General features: G+C 44.2%; 1 protein-coding gene and 1 pseudogene across 1 annotated transcript in view; one reads left to right on the top strand and one right to left on the bottom strand.

The window, feature by feature from the left end:
- Positions 1-19,315, top strand: part of LOC105528736 (low-density lipoprotein receptor class A domain-containing protein 3-like) — a gene marked incomplete at its 3' end in the record, with an annotated part of 165,841 nt that overhangs the window by 44,342 nt on the left and 102,184 nt on the right. The window lies entirely within an intron of this gene.
- LOC105528687 lies at positions 6,154-7,837 on the bottom strand (annotated as a pseudogene).

Below are 19,315 nucleotides of genomic sequence, written 5' to 3'. Positions count from 1 at the left end.
TTGCCTGCCCCTGATGACTGGTCAGGGGAGTGGTGGCCTCTGTCCAGGCTTGTTCCCTCATCCCCTGCCGAGATAGATAATGGATGGGGAATCCCAAGGCCATTCATGACAGGCAATTAAGACGCAGTTGTTCTACTGTTGGCACGGCATGAATGTCCAGGCCCCAGCTGTGGACTGTAGGACTGGGTGATACGGTCGCATTCTGCTGGAGATCAGAATATTTCCCAATTGTGTGGATTCTGGTGCCCCCATGGCTCAGCATATAGAAGGCAGTGAGCCTCAGCCGTGTGCTTCTCCTCCCTGGAGGATGTCTTATTCTGTGATGCTGGGACCACTCATCCAGGGTGTGCCACTGTGAGAAGATAAGCAAAACAGTGGGGAGCCACTTTCTAGGCTCCGCTTCCAGTGGAGGTGTGGGAGAGTGATGGTTCAGAAGGCAGGTTCTTGAACCAAACAGTCTGAGGCCAGGTCCTGGCTGCGTGACCTTAGGCCAGTTACAGAGCTGCTCTGCCTCAGTGTGTTCTTTACCTGTAAAAGGAGGGTAAGGTTAATAGCAGCCTCATGGCATTCTTGGGGAGGGAAGACAAGATCATGAATGCAGGGTGCTTAGCCCATGCTGGCATTTCAGGAGCACTCACCACATGCTTACCCATCCATGCTGAGACTAGGGTTGAGGGCTGGGAGTGTCAATTTCTCTCAAATCCCCGGTGCCTAGCCCAGTGCTGGCACTGATTGGGAACTCAATAAATGCTTGTTGAATGAATGGATGAGTTTCTACTTAGTGACTTCTCAGTTGTGCTTTGGTTTGTACAGCAGACTACGTAAAGCTTTTGCATTTTACTCTAAGAGCAGTGAGAATGGTAAATTTTTTTTAAATGTTAAATTTTTGTGAGTACAGAGTAGGTGCATATTTACGGGGTACATAAGATGTTTTGCTACAGACATGCAATGTTTCATAATCACATCATGGAGAATGGGGTATCCATTCCCTCAAGCATTTATCCTTTGTGTTATAAACAATCCAGTTATACTCTTTTAGTTATTTTAAAATGCACAGTGAGGATATTTTAAACCAGGGACGACTGTGATCCTGTTTGTTGTCTTAAAGCAGAGATGAGGACTCTTGATCCTCCTGAAAATTTCCATCCTGACATTTCTGGTCACCAATCATGAACTTGAAATTAGACTTTTGTGACTCCTCATTTTCACATTTTCACTTTAAAAACATTATTTGCATTTTTCCCCCTCCTTGAAATGTTCTTCCCTCTGTCTTCTTGGTCTTTTTGAAGTGCATTTAAATAGTCTTTTTCCTTTTTTGTTGATTGTAAAATCCTCACGATTTTGGAGTTTGAACTTGAGCTTGTCTCCAAGTTCGAGGCGTATTCTCTTTCATGACCTAGGACATAAGCACAGGGTCAGTGCTAAGTGAGATTCTGGAAGCAGAGTCTTCAGAATTTCAGTTATATTTTAGTTCTGCTGCTAGTTCAAACGGCTCATCTCAGTCTCATTTTGCCTCTACAGAAAGTACCTTTTTCTTCCTAAATTTTGGGTTGAAGAGGGTATACCCACCCTCTGGGGCCATCATCAGGACTAAGTGGCTGATGATCATTTTCCACATGTTGGTTCCACACTGACTTCAAAAGGGTATGAACAGCTTGCGTCTGGGAGGCTCATTAAGTTTCCTGGGCTCTCTGGACCACCTCCAGTTTAATGAGTTCGTACAGTGGACTAAAGAGCCTCAAAGATTATGAAATAGAAATGCCCTTTCTCTAAGTATATTTAGGGGAGGACACAATGACTGTTCCCTTTTCTGTTTAAATGTGTTTTTTTTATTTGTGAGATGGAAGAGGAAAGCAGAATGAAAAGAAATTAAAATCTCTGTAGACTTAAGCTATTTGCATACTTAGGACACCATGACAAGGACATTTAGTGGATTCAGAATCCAACGTGGGTGGGGAACAAAACGGAAGGTAAAAAGACTGGCTTTGCAAAATAAATAACAGTGTCACTTGGAAATGGTGATCTGAGTGAAGATATGGAAATAATGTGGTAAATACTAAACCAGAAGTAGACATACCAGAAGAAGACATAATCAGAACAACACAGAGATCAGAAGTACAGAGATGTAGATGTTAATGGGAGAACAAAATAGAGTTATATGATGACAGTCAGTCACAGCTGTAGAGGGAGGAAGGCCAGGCAACAAGGATGATGGATTTAAATGCCATTGGATTAAATTTTTAATTACCGTCCACTTGCATTGCCTGAGATTTTGGGATGAACGTATTTGTGTCTGTGCGTGTATATGAAACCAACCAACAGTCCCATAGTTAGTTTTTTTGGGTAAATATAGAAATTGACCCTTCTGATCTTAAAACTTGAAACTTACATTTTTTAAATATGAGTTCCTTCCTCAGGAAATGATCTTCAGGTCTCTTTAAAAAAAAAAAAAGTATCAAAGAACTGAAATTCACCAGATCACCACATTCCCACAGTTAGATGTCAGAACCCCTCATTCATCACGATTGCTTCCTTGCCCCTCCCAGTTTTTTTTTTTTTTTTTTTTTTTTTTAACGCATTGTTACGCATTGTTACGCATTGTTACATTTCTTCCCTAAAACCTCTAGTTTTAGTTATTCAGGGAGATTGATTTGAGACTGAGTCTCCTCGGCTTTAGCACCCGATTAAAGCCTTCTTCCTTGGCAATAATCATCATCTCAGTCATTGGCTTTCTTTGCAGAAAGCAGCAGGACCTAGACCCAACTTGTGGTATTTCCGTAATATATATACCCACATATAAACGTTGTTCTTCGTCCTAGGAAGAACTTCAACATTGGCCATAAGAAGTCTCCACGCTGTATATGCTTACCATCTATTTTTAAATGACCTTTTTGGTGTTATTGTCACTGGCTTTTTAAAACGATTGCTTATTGTTCACTTACTTGTAAATCAATATACTAGGTGTGGTTCGATGTGCAGAACTTTCCCCTGACCTGAAGTAATTAAGAATTTATGAAGGGAGGGAAAACGTGCACGTAAGTCTCTGAGTAAGGTGTTGTATAGTAATGTGGTGAGTGGCACAAGAGTGATAAAGACCTAATGTTGCTGGAGTTAGAGGAGGTCCCCATTTCTTCCAGCCATGATGAATAAACAAGGATTGGGAAGGCAGTCCTTGACGTGATGGAATACCAGGATGGCATGGGCTGGGTCCCAGAGGTGAGAAACTATGCAATGTATTTGGGAAGCCATAAGTATTATAAGTTTACTGGAGTCTTGAGCAATGGAAGATAAAACTAGAAAGAGGGCATTGTCTACTAGGAACACTCCTACTACTAACCATGTTCCCAATTATTTGGTGCTTACTGTGTCCCAGGCACTGGGGAAAGTGCTTTACCCACTTGATTTTTTTGAATCCCCTCAAGATCACTATGAGGTCAAGACTGTCGTGATCATGATTTGACCCAGTGGGAGACCGAGGTTCAGAGAAATTGAACAACTTGCTGGGACTTGGGTGAGAGCGAGGCTGTGAGTTCTGGGCTTTTCCAGCTCCACAGTCTTGCTTGGTGGATGGGGTGGTGATGAGGCCACAGAGACCCAGCTGAGGGCTCGGGGTTTGGACTTTGGGACATAGGCACTGGGAAGCCTTTCCCTTGCTCAGGGTTCTGTTTGGAAAGCCTGGAGTTAGCCTCTACTTTGGAGGTTGTGGTCTGAGTGTAACCAGGGCCTGGTCTAGGCTGCCGGATGCAGGCTAGAAGGAAGAAAGCCCAGATTTGGACACCACTGAGGGAGTGGTTTCACTTGAATGGTGAGAGTAGAAGCTGGGTTTGTAAATTAGGTTTGAGGCTGGATGTGGTGGCTCATGCCTGTAATCCTAGCACTTGGGGAGGCTGAGGTGGGAGGATCACTTGAGCCCTGGAGTTCAAGACCAGCTTGGGCAACATGGTGAAACCCTGTCTCTACAAAAAATACAAAAATCAGGTGGGCGTGCTGGTGCACAACTGTAGTGCCAGCTACTCAGAAGCTTGAGGTAGGAAGATAACTTGAACCTAGGAAGTTGAGGCTGCAGTGAGCTGTGATTATGCCACTACACTTCAACCTGAGCAACAGAGCAAGACTCTTGTCTCAAAAGAAAAAAAAAAATTAGTGTTGAGTCGAGCTGGGGCGGAAGTGGAGGCAGCCAACTGAAACTGATTAGTATAATAACCACAATTCCCAGGCTTGGATATTATGGACCAGCAAAATAATGAAAAAAAAGAAAAAAACAAAAGCTTGGGCTCCTGATGTTGAGTCACCCGCTTTTATTTGATCAGATGAGAACAATGAAAACAAAATCACTCTCTGATTATCCCATCATTATTTTATGAAATAAATTATGTTTTAACACAAAAATGTTGCAATGGCTCATCAGAATAAAGGAAGGTACTGTAAGTGGAATAAGTTTAATTCTAAGAAGGGCTTGCTACAATTGTGCCTTCATTTTCTACTTTTCTTGCTAACCAGTGAACCTTTTGTCATGGACCAGGGTGTTCTTTAACGCACATTTGGGAACTGCTGCTAGAGACTATTCTGTTCAGAGGCTTGACTGGGAGGGAGCAGGCTCCAAGGCTGTGGCTGGGGGCCATGGGAGGGTGTAAGTAATTTGTTTTCAGGTATGTGGGTATTTAGGATTTCAGGAAGGGTTTTCTAAAGCAGGAAGACCTCACTGTGTGCCGAGAAACTGGGGAGGCCTTTGTGAAGATGGGAATGGGTAAAAAATTCTGGAGAGAGGAGGGAGGAAGCCAAAATGAGATGGGGGAATAACATTTATTTAGCATCTGCCAGGCGTGCCTTCGGAGAGAGGTCTGTCTCATTTAATGCTCATAAATAGTCTTTGTGGTCAGAGACACACTGTTTTTTTTAAAGAATAGTGTGAGGGTTTATTCAATTTAAAAAATTCCCTTTGAGAAATCAGAGGAAAAGAAGAAAATCCAACAGTAAAAAAGCCATTCATCATTAACAGGTTGCATTCATTAAGATGACGTAAACAATTTATCATATACCTTTATGACCAACATTATTTTATAGCAGATCCTGACCGTTATTAACTTTTGGATCTGTGAAGCTGGGTTGTGCTGCCAAGGCATGTTACTACTGACCTACTGAATTCTCTTACCCTTGTATCACGTAAAATGTTCTCTAATGTAAAGTTTTCATTCTTTGTTAGTGACGTATGACAGAGAAGGGTACTCTACCTGTAATTTGTCTTTGGGCAAGAAAAAATGCTTTATTTAAAAATGTAGGCCAGGTGCAGTGGCTCACGCCTGTAATCCCAGGACTTTGGGAGGCCGAGGTGGGTGGATCAGAGGTCAGGAGTTTGAGACCAGCCTGGCCAATATGGTGAAACCCCATCTCTACTAAAAATACAAAAGTTAGCCGGGTGTGGTGGTACACGCCTGTAGTCTCAGCTACTCGGGAGACTGAGGCAGAAGAATCGCTTGAACCCGGGAGGTGAAGGTTGCAGTGAGCTGAGATTGCACCACTGTACTCCAGCCTGGGTGACAGAGTGAGACTCCGTCCCCCACCCCCCCCAAAAAAAAATGCAGTATTCTTTTCCTTTAAAAATGTGTACATAAAAATGATTTGGATAAAGTATGATGAAATAATAGGAAACAAGGCCAAATTCTGATAAAATCAAGGAAAATTGGTGAGGCTTGGAACATCACACCAGTCAGAACGTGGCCACAAGAGGGACAGGGCAAATAGATGGAGAACAGCCATGTCAAGTTTTCCTTGAACCTTCTCCATCCAGCGTTTTTGTTCTGCAAGTTAACAACCAGCTCAAAGATGTCCAAGTTATATACGGTCTTACTTTTACCCACCTCATGTAATGGTGAAACCATTTATTTAGTAAATGCAATATCAGAAAGGGTATATATATTAGGAGACCCACTTCCACAAAGGGACTGAGAACTCTTTTTCAGGAATAGCCTCATATAACCTGGCAAGTACTGTGGAATTCTAGGCACATTTTCTTGTAAACTGTTACTTGAATTCAAAACCAAATTCCATTCCTTTCTACATACAGTGAGTCCCTGGGATCTTTGGTGGGGAATCTACAACAGCAGCCTTCTAATCCGTAAGGCCAAGCCAAGGACTGTTTCCCTTTTTCTTCCTTTAGTTCAGAGGCTCATGCTGTCCCGAGATAAAGCTTGAAGACCTTGCACTCTGTCCTCCTACCAGGCATTTGATGTTTCCTGACCCCGTGTGGTCCCGGAGACCCCAGGGTCACCATGATGGAAGTCTTCCTGCAGGGACTGGGCCTGCTGGGTTTCTCTTAGTTCCCTTTCCAGTGCAGCTGTTTTGGACTTTTCCAAATTCAGCTGCTGCTAGAGCTCTTGTGCTTTCCCCAGGAGGGCCAGGGCCAGTTTCTGAACAGAGCTGCTGCAGAAGGTCTCTGTCCTGGATCAGGGTGGATCATGTGCTTGAGCAGACTGTGGAAGTCTTCTGAGAGCTCCTGAGGAATGTGTGGGAAGTTACTCTCATGGTTATGGTGCCGTGCAGGACTGTTGATGGGTAATGTCCCTGCTCCTTCAGCCATTGAACTGATTTATCCCAAGGCAAATAGGTCTACTTTGGGAAGGTACTAATCATCTTCTTGCAAAATCTCTTTTGCCGGAAAGCAACTACCTCCTTCTTCCACTTTGAGTTTGCTTAGTGATGTCACATGACCTAGGTCACCAATTTTATATATCACACGGGCAGAGAGAAACTAATCAGCTTCATTTTCAACTTCAGTGACTCCAGAGGAGTCACTTTGCATCTTGTGACAAAGGAAGGTCTTAGTAGGTTTGATGTCCGGGTGCACCATGCCAGAGTTCAAGGGAAATCTGTAGAAGGATGTCCTTGAGTGTTGGCTCTTGGAAATGATTGGTAGACTTAGTGTTTTCAGATATAGCAGCCTGCAAGCTCCTGCCATTGCAGTACTCATTCTGAATGATCATATGGTCATCTTCTGCCCGTGAGGAGTAGTAGTGTACCAGGTGGGGTGATGTCCAAACACTGCATGAGCATAAACTTCACTCAAAGTCAAATTCTCGGGTGAAATCCTGCAAAAGTTTTCATATAGTGCTTTACTGCATAAACACTTCTATCCAGGCTTTTAATGCACTTGTAGACCGTACCAAATTCTCCAACCCCAATTTTTTCTACCTCTGAGCATTCTTTTTAATAGCAGGAAGCCATGTTGGTTTCTCATAGAACGCATGTCTCAGCAGGCAGCCTTGTTCTTCCTTGCCTTCCTCTGGACCAGCTTCCTCAAGATCATCTCGAATTTTCCTCTTGACACTGGATTGAAGGAATAATTTTCTTTAGGACTTTGGAGTGAAGGGATTAGTATTGACCAGAGCCAGTGAGCTAATCTCATCCGTGGGAGGAGTAGATATGAGCGTCAAATGCTTAACGCCTCTGGAGGGAAGCTTCGCCGTTGGAGAAATAACCTCTGGCTCAGCAGGCTTTTGGGAGTAGAGGGACTGGCACCATGTGGCAGCTTGCTCCTGTTGCCTGCTTGGCCTGGTGTCTCCGGACATTTGAGAAGGTGTGACCCTGGAGTCCTCAAAATCTGATCTGGATTTTCTTTGTCTTTTTCCCAAGGTGTGCTGAGTTTATGCATGTTACTGAGAGGAGCCCTGGGCAATGTAAGCATTGTCTCTGAATCCTGCATTTCACTCTTCTCTGGGGTCTGGCTCTGGGCCTCCCTGCTTCCTTGTGCTTTCTTTTGCCCTTCATTCTGAGTCTCTTCTTCACAACAGGAAAAGCTTAATTTCTGCCTCAGTTCTTTGTTAATATTTCTGTCATCCATCTCAGCCAAAGAGCTTTATAACATAGGCAAGATCTATTGCAAGGGAACACTGTGATTCTGCAGAAAGAGGAGAAAATTATTTAACCTGGCAGGTTTCACATCTCTAGCCTGCCTTTCCCTCCACCAGCTAACAGCTAGCTGTTTCAGATGGTTAAATTCCTCACGTGCGGCCTCGTCATTTGGTAACTGGCAGATGGGACTCTGTCGTCTACAGATCTGTTTACGAACAGTCCTTTCCTAAGTGCATATGGTGTGCGTACCAAGTCCCTGGCTCAGAGTCACGATTTTATACACAGGTTCCAGCCGTGGAATCCACATGCCTTAGACTGGGGGACACTTCCCTCTCAGGACGCCGAAGCTCAGAGAGAGGAAAGAAATCCCTAATATTCCAGATGCAGCCAGGATTTGAACCCAAGCCTGTATCTTCTCAGTCAAGGTCCTTCTCAATTCATGTCCATGGAGGCTTCTCTGCTCACGTCGGTGCGAACCCCAAGGGGCTTCCCCTAGAAACTCATAATAGAATCTTTGAACAGCTGCCCGAGAACAGATTTCAGATTTTTAGCCATTTTCCTCTTTTAATGGAAGCTCTGACTGGCTAGTTGGTTAATGGGTCCCAGGTTCTCCCAAGTCACTTAACTTCCTAATTTTCAAGCATTATCCATGGAGAAAATCCACTCTGCAGAAGCTTATGACTTAATGAGCTCAGTCAAAGTCAATCTGAAGTTGCGGGCAGCAGCTTTGATCATTGTGATAGGCGTTTTGGTTTCCACCGAGCAGGGAATGGGAAAAAGCTTTGCCCATGATTTATTAATCACTTCCTTGGCTGAGCCGTCTCGCCTGACTCTCCTGGGAAGCCCCAGTGTTGAGGTTGCTCAGGATTCAACCTCAGCACGGGCTTTAGGTGTCCATAAGCCCTGTGTTGCCTTGTTTCTGGAAGGCTTTGCTGAGCTGGAATGCAGCCAGATGTTGGAACCGGGGGTGCACACCTTGAGCAAACTCCTCTCTGCTTTCAAGCAGCCCTAGGGGCCCCTTATTGGCAGAACCAGCTCCTCCAGGGAAGAGGCGTGTGGGACCCACGTGCGTGCATGGAGTTTTTTTCAGAGATCCACCGATAAAATATTTACATCAGTGACTTGGTACCAAGTCCTGCTTTGTTTATTTTAAAGTCTTAATACAGCATTAGCCATGAGGATACCGGCTTGTTTGCTTTTGGTTTCTTGCTTGTGGTTTTTGTTTTTATGAGGAGCAAAGAAGCTAGGCCTGATCTGGGAAAGTAGCCTGCTGTGTATTAGCCACACACTGGAACAGAAAAACGGTTCTGTGTGGAGTGCTTGCTGTGTGCCCCGGGTACTGTCCTTAGTGCTTTTAGGTCATTATTTCTTTAATCCTCTCACAATCATTCAGGTAAGTGTCGCAGGTTAAGTTGTGTCCCCTGAAAAGATGCATTGAAGCCCTAAACCCTGGTACTTGTGAATGCAATCCAGTTTGCAGATGGTGTCTTGACATATGTAATTCGTTAAGACACACTTCTGTTGGACTGGGGTGGGTCCTCATTCCCCTGACTGGTGTCTTTGTGGTAAGAGGGGACACACGGTCACTCACAGAGGGAAGATGGCCTTGTGAAGACAGAGGCAGACATTGGAGCATGTAGGTGCAAGGCCAAGGTGCGGAATGCCAAGGATTGCCAACAACCTCCAGAAGCCAGGCAAGGAAGGATTCCGCCCTGGAGTTTTCAGAGGAAGCATGGCCCTGCCAGCACCTTGAACTCCTAGCCTCTAGAATTGTGAAATAACATATTTTTGTTGTTTTAAGCCACTCAGTTCATGGTGATTAATTATAGCAGCCCTTGGAATTAGTATAGTTAGAATTACCTAGAAGAATATTAACCCCATTTTAAAGATGAGTACATCAAGGCTCAGAGGTGTTAAGCATCTTGCCCCAGGTCACTCAGTTCATAAGTGGAGACAGACAAATCAGGTCTTGTATAATGCTGCTGCCAAGCCCATGCATTCGTTTTCACTATGGAGCCAGCAAGGTGGTAACTTTCTAATGCTGGATATCTAGGACACCTTAATGAGCAGTTTAGTCTCAAAGGGAGGTCGCCCAGTCACGGTTTAGATCTGCTTCTAATCCTGGATTCGAAGATTCCGTGATTGACTCTAGGGGAACCTTTACTTTTACAGAGAGGATACAGGCCTGGTATTTTCTGTCCGGGGGATCTAAATGTGATGCCATCTCTCCCTGCTCTTCAGCTAGGCCTGTGGGTCATCAAGGACCCAGCCCGTTCTGCAGAGAGTTTAGACAGTTTGCCCAAAGTCCATCTGTAGTTGGAAGAAGCATGACTGGAAGGGAGATAATGAAAGGGTGCCATTTCTTCCTGATCTCTCTAATTCTGCCTGTATCCTTACCCCCATCTGAACTCCCACCCCTCCCTACACTTCCTCTCCATTTGGGAGAGAGAGTAGTAGGCAGGGGTCCTGTTTTGGAAAGGGTATTATTTCAAGGATATTGGAACCCCTGTGAAAGATTTTTATTGAGGGGAGTGACATGACCTGTTGGACACTGTGATGGGCTGACTTGTGTCCCCAAAACTCATATGTTGATCCCTGACCCTCAGTACTTCACAAGGTGACTGTATTTGGAGACAGGGTGTTTAAAGAGGTAATGAAGTCACTTGTTAGGTAGGCTGTTAGGATAGGCTCTAACCCAGTTTGACCTATGTCCTTGTAAGAAGAGGAGTTTTAGACACACAGAGAAACACCAGGCATACACATGCACAGAGGAAGGACCATGTGCAGACACAGTGAGAAGGTGGCCATCTGCAAACCGAGGAGACTTCTTGAGAAGCCACACCTGCTGACTCCTTGAACTTGGACTCCAGCCTCCAGAACTATGTCTGTCGTTCAAACCCCTCAGTCAGTGGCGTCATGTGATGGCAGTCCCGGGAAACGATTACAGAACCAAAAAGATGAATTGAGCCTCAGGGTGGGGAATGGATGGGGGAGTGATATTGTGGGTATTCAGAATAGCTGGGAACTCACAGGAAAGAGAGGAAGGTGGTGTGGACCAGGGAGATCTACAGAGGTGGGAGGAAGGGGACAGATTACAAAACTGTGTAGGAGCCTTAAAACTGATTATTGGGGTGGGGAAGGTGTGGGGGAAAGAATCTAGGAAGATCCCAGTATTCTATCTGAATGGATGGTGGCTCCATTCACTGGTTTATGGGAACACTGAAGGAGCTACCATTGTGGGGGAGGAGTCCCAGTTGTCAGTAAGATGTCCTCTGGCAACTGATTTTTGTATCTGGAGCTCAAACAAGAGATCTGGGCAGGGATGGAGATTTGGAAAGCACTGGCATCTAGATGACCACTCAGCTGTGGGTACCAATGAGGAGAAGGAGATGAGAACTTGTTAAGCACAAAACTCTGTGAAACCCCAGTTTTGCAGAAACCAGCTCTTAAGGGAAGGCACCACCGTAGGAGAATAAGAAGGGGAATCACCAGACCACTGTGCTGAGAAACTGAGGGAAAGACTGCTTCAGGATGGCAGTTCAAGACACGGACCAGGGTAGAGACAAAGATTTAGGAGTTATCAGCATGGAGATGTTGGGGGCGTTCATCAGTGAGAATCTTAAACGGGGAAGAGCAGAGGACCAGAGAAACCACAATAGCTTAAACTTTTTTTTTTTTAATCATTTGTTTTCGAATTGGTAATAGATATAATGATATAAAATTTGAAAGAGAATTTCTCACCCCTCAGCCTCACTGCACAGTTTACCAGTTCTCCAGGCCAGAGGAAACCAGCCCTCAGATTCTTGTGTGCTACTTCAGAGGTAGCTGTTTACATGCAAGAATGTATGTATGTAGGTATGTCTGAACAGATAGATAGTCTGAATTTAATTTCTTTGCAGAAACGGTAGCATACCATGCATCCTGTTCTACAAATTATATGTATTTATTGATTTGAATTTTATTGTTTGAAAAAGAAGTGCAACCATATGGTTCAACATTTAAAAGGTATAAAAGAGGCCAGGCGTGGTGGCTCACGCCTGTAATCCTAGCACTTTGGGAGGCTGAGTCAGATGGACTGCCTGAGCTCAGGAGTTCAAAACCAGCCTGGGGAACATGGTGAAACCCCGTCTCTACTGAAAATACAAAAAATTCGCCAGGCGTGGCGGTGTGCGCCTGTAATCCCAGCTACTTGAGAGGCTGAGACAGGAGAATCACTTGAACCCAGGAGGTGGAGGTTGCAGTGGGCCGAGATTGCACCATTGCACTCCAGCCTGGGCAACAGAGTGAGACTCTGTCTCAAAAAAAAAAAATTGAAAATAAATAAATAAATAAGTGAATAAATAAAAGAGCACATAAAAGCTGTCCTTTTGACCTGACCCCAGCCGCCCTGGTCTCCTCCCTGGACGCACCTCAGTTTTGTTTTGTTTTGATTATTGTTGTTGGTGTTTACTTAATATATTTCAGAGATCTCTCTTTCTGAATGGAAAGAGATTCCTTGTTCTGTGTGTATGGTTCATGGTATTCTGTTACATGGATGCACTATAAATTATTTCATTATAAGCTTCTATTGGTAGACAGGGTGATTCACATCTTTGCTGTGACAAACAATGTTACATTGGATAGTCTTATACATATGTCATTCTAAATACCTGTAGAAATGAAATTGTTGAGTTGAAGAGTCAAGTGCATTTGTAGGTTTTTTTTTTTTTTCCTTTTTTGAGATGGAGTCTTACTTTGCCTCCCAGGCTGGAGTGCAGTGGTGTGTGGCGTCATCTCCGCTCACTGCAACCTTAGCCTCCTGGGTTCAAGCTATTCTTCTGCCTTAGCCTCCTGAGTAGCTGGGACTACAGGTGCACGCCACCACACCTGGCTAATTTTTGTATTTTTTTTCTTAGTAGAAATGAGGTTTCACCATGTTGCCCAGGCTGGTCTCCAACTCCTGACCTTAGACGATATGCCCACCTCGGCCTTCCAGAGTGCTGGGATTACAGGTGTGAGTTACCATGCCCAGCCACATTTGTAGCTTTTATAGTTACTGATGTCCTCTAGAAAAGGCTTGATGTCCTCTAGAAAGGCTGCACCACTGTACTCCCCACCTAAATGAGGGTGCCATTTTCCCCATTGCATTTCAATCAAGTGTGTTATCACACATTTTGATCCTGGTCAGTGTTTCAATGTGTTTCTCACTCTTATAATGAGGAAACATCTTTCCACAAGTATAAGAACCATGTGTAGTTTCATTTCTGTAAACTGTTTATAGGAATGCTTTTTTTTTTTGCTTTTTTTTTTTCCTATTGAGTAATCCTTTGATTATTGATTTGTAGGAACTACTTATATATTATAGAAATTAGCCCTCTGTGATACAAGTTGCAGATGTATTTTCTCTGTTAATCAGATTTGTTAGTCTTTTCATAGTTTTTGGATTTTCACTTAGGAAGGCCTTCCTCACTCCAAAATTACATATTAGAAGCATGTTTTCTCTTTTGATGTATTTTTCATATTTAAATCTTCCCTCAACCTGGAATTTATGTTGATATCATGTGAGAGTGATCCAGCCTTTTTTTTTTTTTCCAGGGGCTACCCAGTTGTTCTCATCATTTGTTGAATAATCATTGTTGCTCACTGACTTGACCTCTGTTCATTTTCTGTTGCTGTGTAACAATATTATCACAAACTCCATGTTTTAACACAGTACACACTTACTATGTCACAGTTTCTGTGGGCCAGGAGCCTGGAATATAGCTTAACTGGACTCTCTGAAAGCCTGGAATCAAAGTGTCTGCTGAAGCTGTAGTCTTATCTGAGACTCGACTGGGGAAGGACTCAATTCTAAGCTCATGAGGTTATTAGCAAAATTCATTTCCTTGCAGACAGCCAGATTAAAGGCCTCATTTTCTTGCTGGCTGTTGACTGGAGGCCAGTCTCAGTTTCTTGTCATGTGGGTCCTCCATATAGCCTCTTGTTTCATCAAGTCAGCAAGAAAGAGAAGGACTCCAGCATGATGGGAGCCGTAATACGCACATCTGATCACCTTCCATTTATGGATTAGAAGGAAGTTACAAGTCCTGTCCATATTCAGGGGAAGAAGATCACACAAGGGCACGATGCCAAGAGGTGAAGACCATGGTGGGACCTTAAGAGTCCACCTGCCATCCTAGGTTTATTTTACTTTAAATTTCTATGTGTATATACCTGCTTCTATGACCCCACCAACTTTTAAGGAGTGAAGCCAGCTGCAAGAAGTAAATGCAACGGGGCTGAGCTCATCTTTCCCGATTCCCTGCTTAGGTGTGGAGCCTAACTCTGTCCAGTTGTGGACTTCATTTCATAAGACCCTTTGGCAGCTCTTCACTGGTTGAACTTGATACACATGTTGCCTGCTGACTTCATGTCCACACTCCATGTCTCCAGGCTGTGATAACCTAGGAACTGCTTGGGTATAGGAGAAGCTTACTACCTGTTTCCATACATTTGGCCCTGAAATTCTGTATTTTATTAGGGATTATGTTCATATTGTTAAATATTACTTTTCTGGCCACACCACTGCCTCTTGGTGAAATCAAGTGTGTCGTTGGAACTTGAAAATGTTATCCTAGTAGAATGCAGTAACAGCAAAGCTGTGGAGTGTTTGAGATGCTGATGGATTAGTGCCAGCCTCTCTCCCTGAAGAACGAGAGTATGCAGAACAGGCATCTGGAAGAAGGATGGAAATTCTGGCAGCTATGTTCTCTGCATTTGTGTTTTCCCCACATTTCCTGAAGTCAATTTTGTTACCTACAATTCCTGGCCAAAATAATGCTTCCATTTCCTTTCCCAAAAGTCATTATAGATTGATTGACCTGTAGAGGGTAGAGAACTCAGATTCTAATTAAAAGATAATGGGTTAAAGGAAGTTAAAAAACAAAAAGCAGTAACAGTATAGGCACTGGAGTGCAGCTGGTATAATCTTTGGCACTGAGCTTTATAGGACAGAGAGATATAGGATGATGCCGTGATTTATGAGAGAAGGCTGGAAATGGAACCTTCAAATGGGCTGAGCCAGAGAGCTGGCCAGGAAGAGGAGGGAGCACTAGAGTTTTTTTTGTTTGTTTCTTTGCTTGTTTTTTTTGTTTTGTTTTTCCTTTTTAGTGGAAGGGTGTGAAGTCAAAAAGTTGTCAGTTGTGTTTTGATGTGCCGATGGTGGTAGAGACTTCTGAGAGCAGGTGAGTAGAGCATTGCGTGTCCAGGCTCAGGAGAATGTTCATATAGAAGATACCTTGGGCAGGCTGGGGAATCAGTTGAAGAGAGGGACCCTTTTTGATATCAGGTAAGGGGAGTTGGGCTGGTGAGGAGTGGAGGGGTCTCATTTTCGTAGGAGTGTAGGGTGCTGAAAGGAAGGATAGGGCCTAGTTCCTGAAGCAGAAATGGGATGATCTCAGAGTTGGGGACCACATGGATGGGGTGGGGTGATGTTGGCAGGAAACCTGCCTGGTAATTCTTTAAACTTGTTGCGAGTGAATGGCATCATGGTAGAATTTGAACTTGGAAGTGTACACAGTTAGATCCTTATGTCCCTTTGTAATTGAGAAAGGCGTAGTTGTAGGGATTAGTTCTGTCAGTTCTTGTGAGATGTGGAGGGTTCGTATCTTGGTGGGAAAGGAGGGTAGTAGGTAATATGGGACTTACGGATGTTGGAGCTGGAAAGTTTCTCCCCAAAACAGGTGATGAGAGCTGACCAGGTGGCCTCTGAAGGAGATCATGTAGAGGAGAGGTATGGGGGCCCAGGGACGATGGATAAGGGATGCTTTCTGGAAACACAGACTTAGACACAGTCAGGAAGGGGATGCTGGTATTTCCTGTGTACACTCATTTCCTCCCCTCCTGGGGCAGTGCCTGAATTCGACTTCATCATGCAGCCTGCTATGTTCCAGGCATCGTGTTAGGCACTGGGTGGTGCTGAGTTGAATAACACAAAGTCTCTTCTCCAGGAGCTTAGTCCGGTGGGGGTGGGGAAGGACACTATGAGGTGTCTGAGATGATGTTGGAATGAACGAGTCTTCCATTTTCAAAAGAGTCTGTTTTAGTTTAATTTTATTATATGGCAAGTGGACGATGACTTAAGGGGTGTGTGTGTGTGTGCGTGCGTGCGTGTGTGTGCGCACACATGTCCATGCATGTGTGTGTCTGTGTTTAGCTGTGCTGCTTTTTTTTTTTTTTTTATCTTGGAGTTTTGGAAATATGCATGCTTAGAACATATTTACAAATGTGTTTTTTTGGGTGTTACTGGTTTATTGAAATTCAAGCTCAAATTCAATAACTCACCTTATTAGAATGAAACCTGCATTGCTCAGGCATGTGTTCTGCCTATTGAGTGGCTTTCAGAGCCTGCTGGAGGTAGGTAATTCAGGGTGGCATGGTGGCTGGCTCCATGCTATCAGGGATTCAGGCTCCCTCTCTTACTTGGTATTCCTGTGCTAAGTACCTCATGGCCCAAGATGACTGCTTGAGTACCAGCCATGTCATCTGAATTCCAGTTGGAGGAAGGAGGAAGGCACCAAGAAGGATGAGCTTCCTCTTCTTAAGGATCCTTCCTGGAAGTCACACACTGAACTTCTGCTTATATCCCATTGGCCCAAATACAGCCACATTTTGTTGCAAAGAAGACTGGGGAATGTGCTTAAGTAAAATCAGGAGTCTTTTTAGTAATTAGAAAAGGAAAACATATAATGGGGCCGGGAGGAGTGTATGAAAGAGTTCATAATGAAGGGAAGAGGACCAAATTCCAGAATTTTATTTCCAAAAACTTCACAGGGGTGTTTTATAGGAAATATGATTGTTCTCCCAAGCAGCTTTACTAGAGGAATAAGAGGTATCCTGGGAGAGTACAGGTAGGGAGAGGCCCAATGAGATGCCTGTCTTAGGTCTTTTCAAGCTGCTGTAACAAAATACCTTAGACTGGGTAATTTATAGATAATAGAAATTGATCACTCACAATTCTCTAGCCTGGGAAGTCCAAGATTAAGGCACCAGCAGATTCTGTGTCTGGTGAGGGCGCTCTGCTTCATAGGTGGTCCTCACATGGTGGAAGGGGAAAAAGGCCCTTTCAGGCCTCTTTCATAAAGGTGCTAATCCCATTCATGACCTAACCACCTCCTGAAGGCCCCATCTCTTAACACTATTACATTGGGGGTTAGATTTAAACATCAGAATTTTGGAGGTAGGCAGACGCTCAGGCCATAGCAGTGCCTTCAGATGGTGGGGTTAGGGAAAACATACGGTGGTTTCAAAGCTGAACCCCCACATCGGTGGTCACCGTGGCAGACTCCAGGATGTGGATATGGATTTATAATAGGGCTGCAGTTTCCTGTGTGGGCTCCATGGGATATGCTCCAGCGTGAGGCACAGTGGGGATCTTTTTATTGATTGACAATGGCTTGTGATTCTCCCAAGTGATGCAAAGTAAGCCAGCTTATTTAAAATAACCAGCACATCTAATTCACGTTTTTAGGAGGAAGGGAAGTAACCCTGAAGGCTGTTTCCCATTGCCTCAAAGGCAAAATCCAAACGGTAGCCGTTTGTGAATGGAATCCCTGTGTGTCTCTAGCCTCACATCCACTCAAGGTGTGCCTGCCTGCAGTGCTGCATGCTGCCTTCAGCCTTCGTGCAGGGTCGTCCAGGGTGGTCCAGGGCAGGGCAGTCTCATCCATTCTGTTTGTGACGTTGTGTGACATGGATCCAGTACAGCCATCAGTTAAATGTGTTTGCAGTCGTGATAGCTCTTCTTGATACACTAAACTCCTTGGTTCAAGGTGGGGCTGTTTCTCACACATCTTTGGGACCTCAGCGTTGCTTTGCCTGGGACACGTGATTCTGACCCAGTGCCCCAGACCTGAAGGCCCCTCTATGTGTCAGTCCTGAAAGGATTTCTCTGTTTTCTTAGCCTCATGGTCTCTCCTAAGCAGGAGGCATTGCTTTGCCTAGAGCAGATTATTGAGCTGGAAAAGACAGTTAATAGGTAAATTGATCACCAGCTGAGTCCAGGATACTCAGCTCAATGAAACATTAAAATTTTAAACACCCGCATTCAGAGTTGTTTCTCTCACATTCCAAGTGCTTCAAGTCAGGGGAGGAAAGAGGAGTTATTTTAGCTTAAATTATGCTTATCCTCTGAGGGGCACAGCTATTTAGTATATTGTTTCCCTGAACTTGGACTCATTTTGGATTTTGCTGAATGGTTTACCCATTTTTCCCTTATTGGTGAATGCCAGAATCTCAGATTTGCAAAGGACTCTTTAATAAGGCTGTTTGTTCCCAGCCATTTTCTTTCATATTTGAGTTGGTTTTCTTTCCACACATTGAATAGTGCTCCACTCTGGATCCAGGGTGTCCGCCTAGAGTGTTGCTTTCATAAACGTGGTGAGGCAAGACAAGAAGCAGCAGGTGCAATCTGTGGAAACTAGCCTGGTTGATAATTCTGGTGGTGGGCACCAGCAAAGAGGCATGTGGGTTTTCCTTTGGGTACCCTCCAGCTGAGTGCGGCCCAGGCTCCTAGATGGGACAGTGTTGCCTTAGAGTTTGGTCACAGGCTAGATCAGGTGGAAGAGCTTCCTGAGAGTTGTGTGCAAAAAAACACTTAGCTGCAGTTCCGTATTTGCTTGCTCGATCACCTTGGCTGCTTTGGGACTCATCCATCCTATGACCTCTCTGACCTTGGGAACTGAAGTTGCAGTTTTAGCCACAGGATATTGATGGTGGAAGAGTGTGGAAGTCTTTGAGTTGTAGTTGCGTTGTAGCATGATAGTTTCCCTTCTTGAGGTTGACCATGGGTTAGTCCTTGCTATACAGGGTAGTGTGAGGGTTGGGCTTCTCAGGTTAGCGGAACTTTAGGTGAGTGTTGGAACTGTCTCAGAGCCTCTGATCCATTTGTCTTAGGTTGTTGGAGGTTATTTGCCTCTTCTGAAGACACTGGGAGAAGCCAAGTTAAAATCGAGTCAAGTTAGTTCCTAGGTACCATACTTGAAAGAGAATTTATGAGATACACTGGGTCTTGTTGCTCTGTGCTGAGAGATGTGGTGGTTGATGAATCTGGGACAAGGTTGTTGAGCCAGTGTCATTCTCCTGGGGAGGGCTGTCCTGGTCCCCTGATTTCAGCCAGGCTCACACCTATTCTACTAGATATATCCTCTTCCCTTTAATTGGCCAATAGTTTATCAATGCAGAGCTTCATCAAGAATGTTAGAGAAGGCCCGGTGTCTCTTTGCTGGAAATATCTAAACTGGCTGTAAGTGTTCTTGTCTTTAAAATAACAAGGTGATGGAAATTATTAAAAAATGAAGCCTTTTAATTGAGCCTTAATCTCCATGGAAGTATTTTTATGAGATTTATAACTGTGTTTAGTAGCTCTCTAATGAGTTCGTCAGTTTGCATAATGCTGATTATCCAGGCAATTCAAAGTAATTTATAGCTGTATCTTCATTACTAGGTGGCA

The sequence above is a fragment of the Mandrillus leucophaeus genome, unplaced genomic scaffold (assembly GCF_000951045.1).
Source record: "Mandrillus leucophaeus isolate KB7577 unplaced genomic scaffold, Mleu.le_1.0 Scaffold73, whole genome shotgun sequence".
Lineage (NCBI taxonomy): Eukaryota > Metazoa > Chordata > Mammalia > Primates > Cercopithecidae > Mandrillus > Mandrillus leucophaeus.
This window is presented reverse-complemented; position numbering and strand designations above follow the sequence as displayed.